This window comes from Mauremys reevesii, linkage group 7, assembly GCF_016161935.1.
Source record: "Mauremys reevesii isolate NIE-2019 linkage group 7, ASM1616193v1, whole genome shotgun sequence".
NCBI classification, from domain to species: domain Eukaryota; kingdom Metazoa; phylum Chordata; order Testudines; family Geoemydidae; genus Mauremys; species Mauremys reevesii.
In genome coordinates, this window is record NC_052629.1 from 15,496,365 (window position 1) to 15,508,583 (window position 12,219).

The 12,219-nt window shown below is 40.6% G+C and overlaps 1 long non-coding RNA gene across 3 annotated transcripts in view; it reads left to right on the forward strand.

The window, feature by feature from the left end:
• The first annotated feature begins 436 nt into the window (after window positions 1–436).
• Window positions 437–12,219, forward strand: part of LOC120368776 — a 38,992-nt gene continuing 27,209 nt past the window's right edge. Inside the window, exons 1-3 of one of the 3 annotated variants that reach the window (XR_005582777.1) lie at window positions 452–518; window positions 6,911–7,411; window positions 10,282–10,384. This is a non-coding gene — a long non-coding RNA (uncharacterized LOC120368776). Of the gene's footprint in view, window positions 519–6,910; window positions 7,412–10,281; window positions 10,385–12,219 lie in introns of all 3 variants that reach the window. The other 2 variants (XR_005582779.1, XR_005582778.1) reach the window with 2 other exon arrangements.

A 12,219-nucleotide genomic window follows, 5' to 3' on the forward strand; every position in this document is an offset into this window, starting at 1 on the left:
AAACCGCTCGGTTGAAGCCTGTACGGAAGTACCATCACCACCATTTGTGTGGGGTTAGGCCTGCTCAGAGCACACCTGCCAGCAAGGTAGGCAGGGGAACACCTAACTTGTGAATCTCACTGGAGTTTAGACGTGACTTAGGTGTTGAACAGCTGGGCAGTATCAGGATCAAGGTGGCTGTGTGCACTCCCAGTCACTAAAATGTATGGGTGTTTAATGGTGAAAATGTAGGCACCTGCAGCCGAGCAATGGTTTTGTGAATGTCAATGGTGCCTAAATGTTGAACTCAGGTGTCTAAGTCCCACTTGTGAATTTCATCTCTAGGGGCTTTTGAAAATCCCAATAGGCACTTATCTGCATCTTTAGGTGCCTAGTTACCATTAGAAATCCCACTCTAAGTGCCTTTTCTGAGGTCATACAGGGAATCTGTGACAGAGCTGAGCATGGAACCCTGATCTTCTGAGTCCCAATCCATATCTTAACCACAAGACCTTTCTTTCTCTCCGTATACATAAGAGGTATTTCTTTTTTCTGATTGTTCTTTTTCCTTTTGTGAAGGTGGATTTTATTGTTAACACAGCTGAATTTCTAGATGAAGAAAATTCTGCTCTTCACAAGTCTTCCTTGATCTTACTATCACAAACTGTGTATGTAATATGTTTCTTGAGTGCCATTTCTGTGTTCTCCTGCTCTTCGATCAGAGATAAATGAACCAAATACAGCATGATGCCTGTTATCTAAAAAGATTCAGGTAGAACAAGTATTGTAGCACAATCATGGTACTTGAAAATTGTATTCCCCCAAAAGGACTTTTTCTAACCTTCTTGGATCATACACAGAGGAAGTCCATAGTCTAGAGGGAGAAAAATCTCTCAGTAACAGAATGTTTGAACATTCAAACAGGATTAATTACTTTGTTTTATTTTTCTTTAATTTTAAGTGCTTGTATTGATTTTGCAAATGAAGGACTAAAGACTCTGATTTCAGCAAGGCACAGTACAGGCAAGGGGTGTGTAAGTGTCCCCTATCTTTAGGAATTTCAGAGTGTACTACAAAGTGGACCAAATCCTTTCCCTATGATAAACATGTGCAACTCCACTGAAGTTAACAGACCATTCATTTCAATGGAGTCACACCAACTTAACCCAGGGGATATATATGCGGTTAGTCTATTATTAGATGGGTGTTATGATCATAAAGGAGTCTATATGATTGAAGTGTCATGCAGTCACCTATAATCCATATTTTCCTAGAATAAATCAAGGTGGAATTAAATCTTTAAATGATGGGTTACACTGTGGAAATGGAGTAGTGCATTTACATCTGCAATGCAAGTATTTTAGATGCTGATGGGAGTTTTCACATGTGATGTACCAGGTGTAATAGAATGGCTTCTTTTAGGAAGCTTTTTGTCCGACTCAGCACACTGAAAGTCTTCTGAGAGGCCAGCATACCCTATGGCATATTGCACTAACAAATCATCAGCATATGGTTAACAACCTTCTGATTGTTCAGCAGTTCATCCCGACAGAGGCCATAATGGTAATTACTTAACTTTTTATTTACAGCAATAATTTGTTGGATAAAAATATTCACCCTGGGACAGAGATAAAACCTGGAAAAGTGGCAACCTTAAAGGTTATGAAAATTGAGGCTTGTAATGAAAATCGTTTTTACCTGATAAAGGTTGCTACCAGGTGCTCAGTATATGAAAATGACAATAGCTAGAACAAAGCACTAACAGTCAGAAGATCTGGGTTCTATTCTTGGCTCTGCTAGACACATCCTATGTGACCTTGGGAAAGTCATTTAACTATTCTGTGCTTTAATGGGGAAGAAACTCTAATTCTTGAAGACTTGAGACGCTTACTTCCTGAATATGAGACCTTCAAGTGAAAGATGCTATAGGAGTGCATTATACTAAAAGGCAACAGGAATGAAGTTACACACAGTCCTAGGAACAGACACTTTGGTCATGCTTCTTTGTGTTTGTACTGGCAGAGGGTGTGCTATCTACAGTAGAGGAGATCAGGCAAGCAGAGTACAGATTATACTGTAACATTATTTTCCACATTCCATACCAATAGGAGCTATTTTTAAAAGACATTTAGGATTCCAAGAACTCTAGGTTCCACTGATAATGAAAGGGACATGCCAGCTATGATATATTTATGCAAATCAAGGCAGAATAGGCCCTAGGAAGGCCTTTTTGTTGTTGCAACATTAGTCATGTTGAATTTACATGGTTCAAGTGCTGAAATATAGACAATGGATATCTGACATTGGAGCGTATTGTTAGGCACCTCCATGTATCTAAACAAAGTTTGCAAATAATTTTAAAGATGTGTAAATAATTTTTTGAATTCATATAAAACTGTCCCAATATATTTACAGAGACTCTAGGACAGATATTCAGCTGGGGAAAATTCTCATGGCTCCATTGCCATCAAAGGAGCTAGAACATTTTCCATCAGCTGAGCCTCTGCTTTCTTCTGGCTCTGTCTCTCTCCTTCTGGCTTTTTCTGGTCTTGATTCCTTTTCTGATTTTTCCCAATTTTTAGTATTCTATTTTCCTCCCACCACAGAAATCAGATCTACAGCATAGATGCTTTACAATATTCTATTGTAACTCTGAGTTCAAAACTCCAAATATCTATACTGGATATACTGGAAGTACATAAGCCAATATTCCTGGAACATTTTATGAACTAAGGCCCAGATCCTCAAAGCAATTTAGGCTTCTAACTTTCATTGATTTGTGTGGGCTGAGAATCAGAAATTTTCAAGAAAAGTAGGGAGGCTATAAAGAACAAACACACGTCTGAATTGTGGTGGTGGAGAAGAGACCTTCATAACTTCACTCATCACCAATTACATTAAGGTTAGTCAAGTTTTGGATTCAGAAGCCAGACATTTCAAAATAATATTTTTATTAAAACCCCATATATTTCTTGCCTACTCCACTACTGCTAATTCCCAAGTTATGCTTGCAAACCAGAGTTGTCTTTGTTGCATTTAGCTATGTCAGGCCAACTACCTGCACCTCACCAGATCGGATTTAAAATAGACACTTCGCAGCACCACTGAAGTGTCCTGGGATGCCTGTGTTGTAAATCCAAATGGGAGCAATAGATGTATTTAGACCAGGGCTTCCCGTATTATCAGTCTAAATGGTAGTGGCGGGTGTAATTGGGCGTGACCTGCCTGTCTGATCTGTGCAGGAATGCAGAGTGGTTGTAAGGGGGCTGTAATGTGTCTCCATCCTATATCAGCATCTTATTGATTTGGCCATGAAATTTCGCCCTTTCCTGGCTGGTGATGTGTGTGAACTTCTCATGGAGTAGGAACTCTAGATGATGGATTAAATTCCAGGGCAGGACATATTTATTATGATCACCTCTGTTGCTCACAAGCCCACTCTATTTGAAGATTTGTTGGTCTCTCACCAGCCACTGAAATATCTGGTTTGCATAGATGGCTGGCACTTATCTGCTAGCCTGGAATAGAAGTTCTCACCTTTACAGGACCCTTCATAAGAATCCCCCCCCCCACATGGGAAATAAATTGTTGAGATTTATATTTGATTTGAATTTATTTTGGTATGTTAATCATAAGAACATAAGACTGGCCTTACTGGGCCAGACCAAAGGTCCATCTAGCCCAGTATCCTGTCTTCTGACAGTAGCCAGTACCAGGTGCCCCAGAGGGAATGAACAGAACAGGTAATCAAGTGATCCATCCCCTGTCACTCATTCTGAAATGTTCTACCATAATGTCTTTGCCTTGAAAGATGGCTTGCTGGAGCTTCTGAACCAGCCATGAATAAAGTATAAATAAAATAAAAACAAGTGATAAAAAGTATCACCCTGTGACCCTGAAGTGACATCCCCCCCCCCCCCCCCCCGAAAAGGGCAGAAATCTCTTTTTTCCTGATGGTCAGACAATTATGTGCTCTTTCATTTTTCTTAGCAGGCCCTCCCACTTGTGTTGGGCACAGACTAGGAACCCAGGGGAGTGGACTGTCAACTAATGTGTGAGAATGACGAGAGTCAGGGACAAAATGATGCGGGATATCAGCCAAGGCTGATGAACAGCTTGATTACCAAGGAGAGAGAGAGAGGAGAGGAGGTTGTAGAGGGAGAACGAAGCTGCTCAGCATGAGGACAGAATGGCCACACAGTTCCTGGATCATGACTGGAGGTGGAGGAAGCACAGCAGAAGGAGCTTTTCTCTCACTCTCATGACCACCAGGCTGCAGGCTCCTGCTCCACATGCTGAGGCCCCTGCATGCTACCATGTCCTGAGGCCTATGCAGCCATTGGACAATTCTGAGGTTGGCTGTGGAGGTACATGAATAGTTTTCATAAAATTCCTAAACTGCATTAGCCCCAGAAATTGCTTGATAAGTGTGGGATAATTTAAATGCAACATAACTGTATTATGTCATTCCCCCACATCCACATCACCCTGCAAATCCATTCTATGGGTGCATGAGGCAGCCCTGATTTCGCCTTGCAGACATTGTGCAGTGCACAAGGCAAAATGGATGGCATTGGCAATGTGGGCATCCAAACAGTTCCAAAGGCTGTGCCATCTGGACTTCAACCTGCTAAATGTGTATTCCACCACCATCTTAGAGCTCCTGACTGTGTATCTGAACTTTAATTAATTTAATATGGAGCTATACCCATCTTGACATTTTTGCCTCAGATCAACCTGGGGTTTAGCAGGCCAATGCTCAAACCATGGAGCTATCCCTCCCCCCTTCTTTTGCCAGGCTCTCTGAAATCAGGGTACAAGTGTCATGACAGAACAGGGCATGCAGGATCCAATAACACATGGAGAGAATAATGCAAGACCTGAAGAACAGTGTCTCCAAGACAGCAATTATTTCAGGAACATTTTTTATGCCAACCACCTTTGAGTAATCACAGTTCCGATTGCTTCAAAACCCTCCACAACCCCTACAGTTGACTTACCAAGACTATACTGGTTTGCCACAGACCTGTAAAACAGTCTTGGGTAGCCAGCTTCCAGGTGGCTATAGTGACCCACTTCTGGAGTGGCATGGCCTCCCTCATGCATATGTCCTGTCACTGTAGGCAAGCTCCAGGAATGTCTGCTTCTTCATGCAAAATTCTTTTTGCATGCACTTTTGGCCCTGTTCCAGAAGTGCCAGTCTGCCTATGGGGAAACTGCAGTGATGGCAACAGGCATGAGCTGCACCAACTGGGTCACAGATGCCATGGGTGTACCCCTCCCCCCCCGTCTCCAAAATATCCACCAATGTCTCACCAGTGCACTACCTGATGCCTGAAACAGCAGTGAAAGCGAAAACAGGTCTTCCACCAGTTGCAGAGAGCAGGTACATCAAAAAAAAACAAAAAACAGCTCAACTTGATGTGTTGGCAGTTTAAGAGCATTTCCAGTCAAGTGCCGCAGACAAGTTCTCCCACAATACATCATGAACCAAGCCCTAGAGTGGCTACAGCTAGCAAGGATGTTAAGAATCTTGGGATACACACACAGCAATCACAGAATCTGACTCATATCTGTGTACCACAGTATGGACATGCTAACACACATCTCAGGCTCATGTAGCAATGCAGCGTGGATGCTCAAGTACAAGCTTGGAAAGAACAGGTCTGCAGGTGTGGGTCACATGGACCCAGGTTTACTATGCAGTGCAGACATACCCTTAAGCTTTGCAATGCTGAGTAGACTAATGCCCAAATACCTTTAAAAATCTGGGCCCTTGTCTCCTGCTTTATTCTTTTAAGGCCAGATTCTGTCATCCTTGCCAATTCCAATGGGACTACTCAGAAGTAAGGGAATACTCAACATGAGTACAGGCAGAAAAATCTGGCACTTAGTGATTTCACATCAGCATCACAGTCACTTTCATGGTGATGTATTCAGGCATCAGAATCCTGGATTGTAGCATCGCCTAATGTGTCAAAGAGAAAAAGAAATTTTTTTAAAAAATATTTGTGTGTTTATCCATCATTAGTTAGTGATCTGCAATGCTGGTAATGTAGGGTAGGATTTTCAAAAGTGTCCAGCATTAGCGTCACCCTGCTCCTACTAAAGTCAGTGGAAGTTGACTTCCATGGGAGCAGAGTCAGACCAATACTGAGCTTTTTTGAAAATCCCACGCATAATACAGGAGAAGAACATAGCAGTATAATGGGATTTAGAAATTTTTTTTAGCCGTATGCAGCTGCCCTTTAAAAAAAATCGAACAGTGACCTAAATAAGCAAAGCTTACTTACAAATGAAATTTATCAAAATAAACACACTTAAAAATCATAGTAAAAAAGCAAAGAAGCAGAAGTTGTATTTTTTTCCTTAACAAAAAAAGCATTCAGTGATGTCATGTCTATATTTTGGCAAGAAGCGTCCCTGGCATTGCCATGGTAAGTGCAGAGGACATTTTATGAAGAAAATAGAGTATTCATATTGGGAATGCCTGTTTTCCACTTGTGTGCTCCCCCAGCACATAACACAGACAACACTTGCTAACAAGCTGCTTCTCAACATTCTGTCATTAACTCTGGGGAAAATGAAAGCACCATGCTAAATTATTTGATGGTAATTAAAAACCTGAATAATTCAATATGCCGATATTCCAATTTTCTGTGGATATTCACAGTTGTATATAGCATATTATACCTACTTATTTCAAGGTTTTCTTGGAAACTTGTTCTATTACAGAAAGAGAAGCTTCAGGAGCTGATTGTGACGCTACACCCCATATTCATCATAGAAATATTGTTATGATATGAATATGGCATAACTAAGATGTGTTTTAGGCAAGATTGGTCATGTAAAGCATCACTGGAAAGGTTATCTTTTACTGAAAATGATTATCCTATTTGTATACATGTATCATTTCTGTATCTGAAATTAGGACTATTGACTATGTAACAACTACAACTATGGTTACACCTGTGAAATGCCCACTAGGCAGTATGCAATCAGCCTGGATGGGCCATTAGGAAAGACAATGGTTCTTTGGAGATGCTGATCTCTCATCTTCCTGAGTTCCTTCCTGTGGATGTTACAAATAAACCTTGTCTCAGGATTGCTTTAACCCTGCAAGATCATGTGATGATGTCACTTGGTATGGAGTACCACGTTGGACACTGCTGGTATTTTTCCACTGGAAAAAAAGGATTCCAGCCTTATGTAAATTCTATTTAAGGCTGGGAACTGAGTTAATCTTGGCTCTTCTCCACTACCTCCCCGCCCAAGAAGGAAGACTGTTGAAAACACCTAAAGAAACAAAGGATTTAAGCTGGGGAAAGGCAAGAGTTGAGTCCAGGCTGAGGCAAGGGTCTAGCCTGTGAAGAGAAATAACAGGAATGCTGAGCTGCAGAAACTCTGCAGCCTGCCTAAAACAGCATTTATGGTGAAAAATTACTATTTGTAACCTGTTTCTTTGGTATATTAAGCTTCTTTTGTGTGTTTTGTTTTATTCGCTCAGTAGTCTGCTTGGTTCTGTTTGCTATCCCTTATAAACACTTAAAATTTACTTTTTGTAGTTGTTAAACTTATTTTTTGTTTATTCCAAAACCCTGTTTGTTCAATTCATAACTGGGGAAGAAGGGACAAAGCTGTGCATAGCATCCTCCACACTGAGGGAAGGGGTGATTTTTTATGAGCTTATGCTATATAGATCTCTATATTGTACAAGACATTATAATTTTGGGTTTACACTCCAGAGGGTGTGTGTACAGGAATGCTGGGCATTCCCCTAGCTGAATCCTCCCACAGAGAGCTGATAGCAGACTGTGAGATTCTACAGCTAAGTGTGTCCCTACCTGTGGGTGTGCTGGAAAGGGGCTTGAGAGCATGTCACAGCAGCAAAGAGTAAGGGAAACCCAGGCTGGTAGGACAGGCAGGCTGAGTGGGACCCGAGCACATCTGGTGGCTCCCCAAAAGGGGGGGTCCAACCCATCATACTGATAACTTCTTCTTCCCCTTTTACCAGCTAGGTTGGATTGGATCACTTGATCAGTCTTTTCTAGGCATGGTGGTATAACACTTGTTCCATATCCCTACCCCCACTCCATCCTCACATTTGCCGTCTATCCATCATTTTCTTGGCTGTACTCTTGTTCTTTGCCTGCAAACTCTAATCTCAAATGCCCCCCTAACAGAATCCCCTTCATCAATCTGTTGAACATGACCATACCATCTTGGTCTCCTCTCTTGCAACTTCTGATACCACAGACCTTTTTCTTACTCTTGATTACATCATTCCACATGTGGTCTAGCAAAATCATCCCCTCACTGCCCTAAACATCTCATTTCAACAGCTTCAACTCTTCTCAGTTGCTTCTCTTTGGTTGCCCACGTCTCCGACCTGAACAGAAGTGGTCTTCACATGGTTTGGTATAGTTGTCTCTTAAGTAATCTGGACATCTGTTTACCATAAACCACTGCACCTGCCTTGTGCCAGACTTCCCCCACTCAGCAGCCTTGCTTGCATTTCTCTGTTGATTTCTCCATTTGCTGCTAACTGGCCCCCAAGGCCCTTAAACATAGAAACCTGGTTTAGGAGCTGGCCCTTGATGTTGATGTTCATCTGTCTTGGCTCCATGCAAGTCACTCACATGACTTCACTCTTTTCTTTACTTGATTTGAGGCCATTGTTTGTTAGTTCCCTTCTGGAGTTGGTAACTCACTTGGAATATCATTGTGAAAAAGGTAATTTATTTAGTTGTATAGGAGGGGAATAAGTGCAATATTCAAGTGAATTCATTGCCCTGGTTACCACAGGAATATTTTCAGTTCACAAGAGGCATCAAGAATGTTGAGTTAGCAACTGATTACTGCTTCTCCAAAATCTTTCTAAAGTTCAGGTTAGTCTCAATAATCCAACCGGTGACAAAAATCCTAAAACAACTATAAAAATGTTCTCAAGCTCTTAAAATGAAGAACTTTTGTTTGCAATGACCCAAAGCAAAAAAGGGGACAATCTTCAAAGCTGGATCTTCCTTGTTCAGCTGAGTAGTTCAAGTGGTCACATGACTGGAGGTTAGCAGCTAGTCGTTTGCCTTGGTGAGGGTCCACTAACATTCTGGGGCCAAACATGGCCACACCTCCTCTCTGAGTCAGCAGTTAGGTCCCCTAAATGAAAAGCCTGTTAAACTCTAATTGTAAATACCTTCCAGAATTAAAGATATCTCACAACGCCAACCATGGGGAGAGAAGCTGTGTGTACAGAGGTTGTGTCAAATAAACTGCCAAAAAGGAAGAATGAAGATTCCTCATATTTCTAAGAATCAAATGAATAAGCTGATAATTTTCACTAATTTTTCTCTCCTTCCACATTATCCATGCAGTTACAGTTAACATTGAGTTGTAGAATAGTACACACTCTAATGCACATACTGCAGTGGTATAAAAGAACATGGTTAGAAAAGAAAAAGGTAATTTCAGTGTACAGTCATGTTACATTGGCCTAAGAACTGGTCATTCTTGTAAGCTAAGCAGTACCAGGCCTAGCCAGGAGCCCTCTTAGGAAAATGCACATTCTGATGATGAGTCAATACAGAACTAAACCAACAGCCTGGTGTGATGTTGCCTTCCTCAAAGAGTCTTCTCACTGTTAAAAGTGTAAAAACATCTCTGAGAAAGGTGACTGGAGAACATGCATGATGAAGATATATGTAAAACCTGTGCCACTGACAGAGGTGGGGATTTTTATTAATTATTTAGCTGCTTGTTTTTGTTAGAGTATCTGTTTAGCTCAAATGGCAGAACAAACAGCTAGGGGAAACACTGTTAGATTCAGGACTCTGGGAAAGCTCTAGTCTGCCACAGTTCCACGGAGCCTCTAGAAAACAGGGAAAATAAAACCTGAAAGTTGAAAAACAAGCTAAAAATGTTAACATGCAACAATTTTGACCTTCTCAATGCATCATAAAGGGCACAGGCATCTGCCTCATCTGGAAGGAAACTGGGACTTGTGTTTTCTCCTGTCATCCTTGGAATATTTCTTTTCAATTTCCAAGTTTTTAAAGCATTTTCAGCAAAAACATAATTTTTCAAAACCAGAGATGGCAATTAGGCTCCTAACTCTCCATGACCTAAATGCCATTTGTATCTTTGAAAATCTTTTAATTAATGTAATTTCCAAATAAACAGTAGCATAGTCTATTGGTTAGAGTACAGGCCTTGGAGCTTGAAGACATACGTGCTATTCTCGGCTCTGTGGGTTGCTTGCTGTTTGACCTTGTGTAAATCACTTAATCTCTGTTTGCCTCTTTTCAGTCTCTCCCTCTGTTAAATGAAGACAGCCACTTCCTATTTCACATGGGTGTTTGAGGTTTAGTTGTTTGTGAGTGCTTTGAACATCTTGCACATAAAGTGCTATGTAAGTATAAAGTATATTATTAAGTAGTAACAGATGCAGAGGTATCTGAAAAAACAGTATATTTACCGGTGAGTTACCTGTACATGTGTCATTTCAAGTGAGAATGTATTCTGGTTTTGCTTTGGCCATTCAGGACAGTACACTTCCAATCACGTTAATACTTTTGAATTTGAGGAATGCTCTGAGATTAAGCAATACATTAAAATTTCCTGATCAAATGCCAAAAACCATACATGAATAGGAAATAGATATCAGTAATTACAGTACAGACTTCATCTATTTCAAAACTCTTTGCTTCAAAGAACAAGTATTAACTGGACAGACACTCCTTCACAAATTAGAGGTTGCAAAGGCTTATTACACACCATATTTATCTTTGAAATTTATCCAACAGAATCAAACCAAAAAAAGTAGCACTTTCTAATTTGAAAAAGATGTTACAGATTATAGTTGCAGGCAAGAAACTATTAAATCTATTACATCCCTATATGCATTTTTTTTAATCTGTCTCTGCAGCCACTAACTGAGTTTAGGAGCACAGGAGTGTAGTGTTTTGAAATATTGCTACCTGTATTAGTATGATGTTTTAAGCTGATAAAATGCACCCTCTTTGAAGTTGCACTATTACTGGAATCACAAGACAAAGTTTTGTTCTTATTAGACATCAGAACACAATGGAGATGAGATACATGGGTTTGGACTAGTGCCAGGTGTATTTTGTGGGAGAAAATGGGTGGAGGAAGACAATCATTTCCAAGGGGATGAGAAACTTTTAAGGTGAGATGTGATTGAGGAGCCAATTGCAAAATCTCGGTACATTGGGAGTGAAGTAGTTGGAAAGGGGTCACAGGTAGAGGGTCACCAGATCCCATCTTTAAGGTTGAGATATCCACAAGAGATGAATGATTGAGAGGTTTCTTATCCTACAGCGTAAAATCTTTGGAGTAGGGATTAGCTATTGGGTATGTGTTTGCACAGTGATTAGCACAACAGGGCTATGATCCATGACTGGGTGCCCTGAGGCCTTACTGTGACACTAATAATTGTTCTGGTTTACCTGTGGAAGAGTATTTCCATTTTCAAAATGATCTCTGCTGTTTATGCTGGACAGTCACACTTGGGAATGCAGCTACACCTTTTCAAACGACTCTGACTAAATACAACTGACTCCACTTGATTTTTAGAGAGAGATCATCAAACCCAGTTTTCCACTTCCCAAAGGACGTTAAAACTAAGGACATGTTTTAGTAATTAATAATAAATCTTTCGTTGACTTTGCATTTCTGTTTCAATATTATACACAGTGGGGTGAAACTTGGATTTGGGACTGGTGATCCTGTAAAGGAAGAACTTCTACAAATTCAGCTCCCTCTGCAAAAAAAGTCCTAAAAGCCCAGTAGTACAAGACTATCAGATAGTGCTTAGCTGTGCTCTCCTGCTGGAGGGCAATGTGCAAAGCAGAAAAGATGAGCGTAGCACCTCTCCCAGAAAACTCTTGCTCTTGCTTTTTCCAGCTGCTCTCTCTGAGAGCTTTTCCCCAGAGGACTATTGGGACTATGCTGTTTTTGCTGTTTGTGTAGTTTGTTTGTTTTTTTCATTAAAAATGTTTATATAGTATTTTATATTTTTATATAAATCCTGTGTTTTAAAAAAATAAATGTTTCCTTTGTTTAGGGTGTCAAAGAGGACTTAGAGTCACTGTTGCAATTTAGGGATATGGGAAAAGGGTGCAAAATTGCTTCAAGGGTTTGGGTCCTTCAATACTTTTTGGGGTAAGTTGATTAGGCAGGAAGAGTTTGCTTCCTAGATGCTGGCCAGGCTCAAGGTATTTAGCA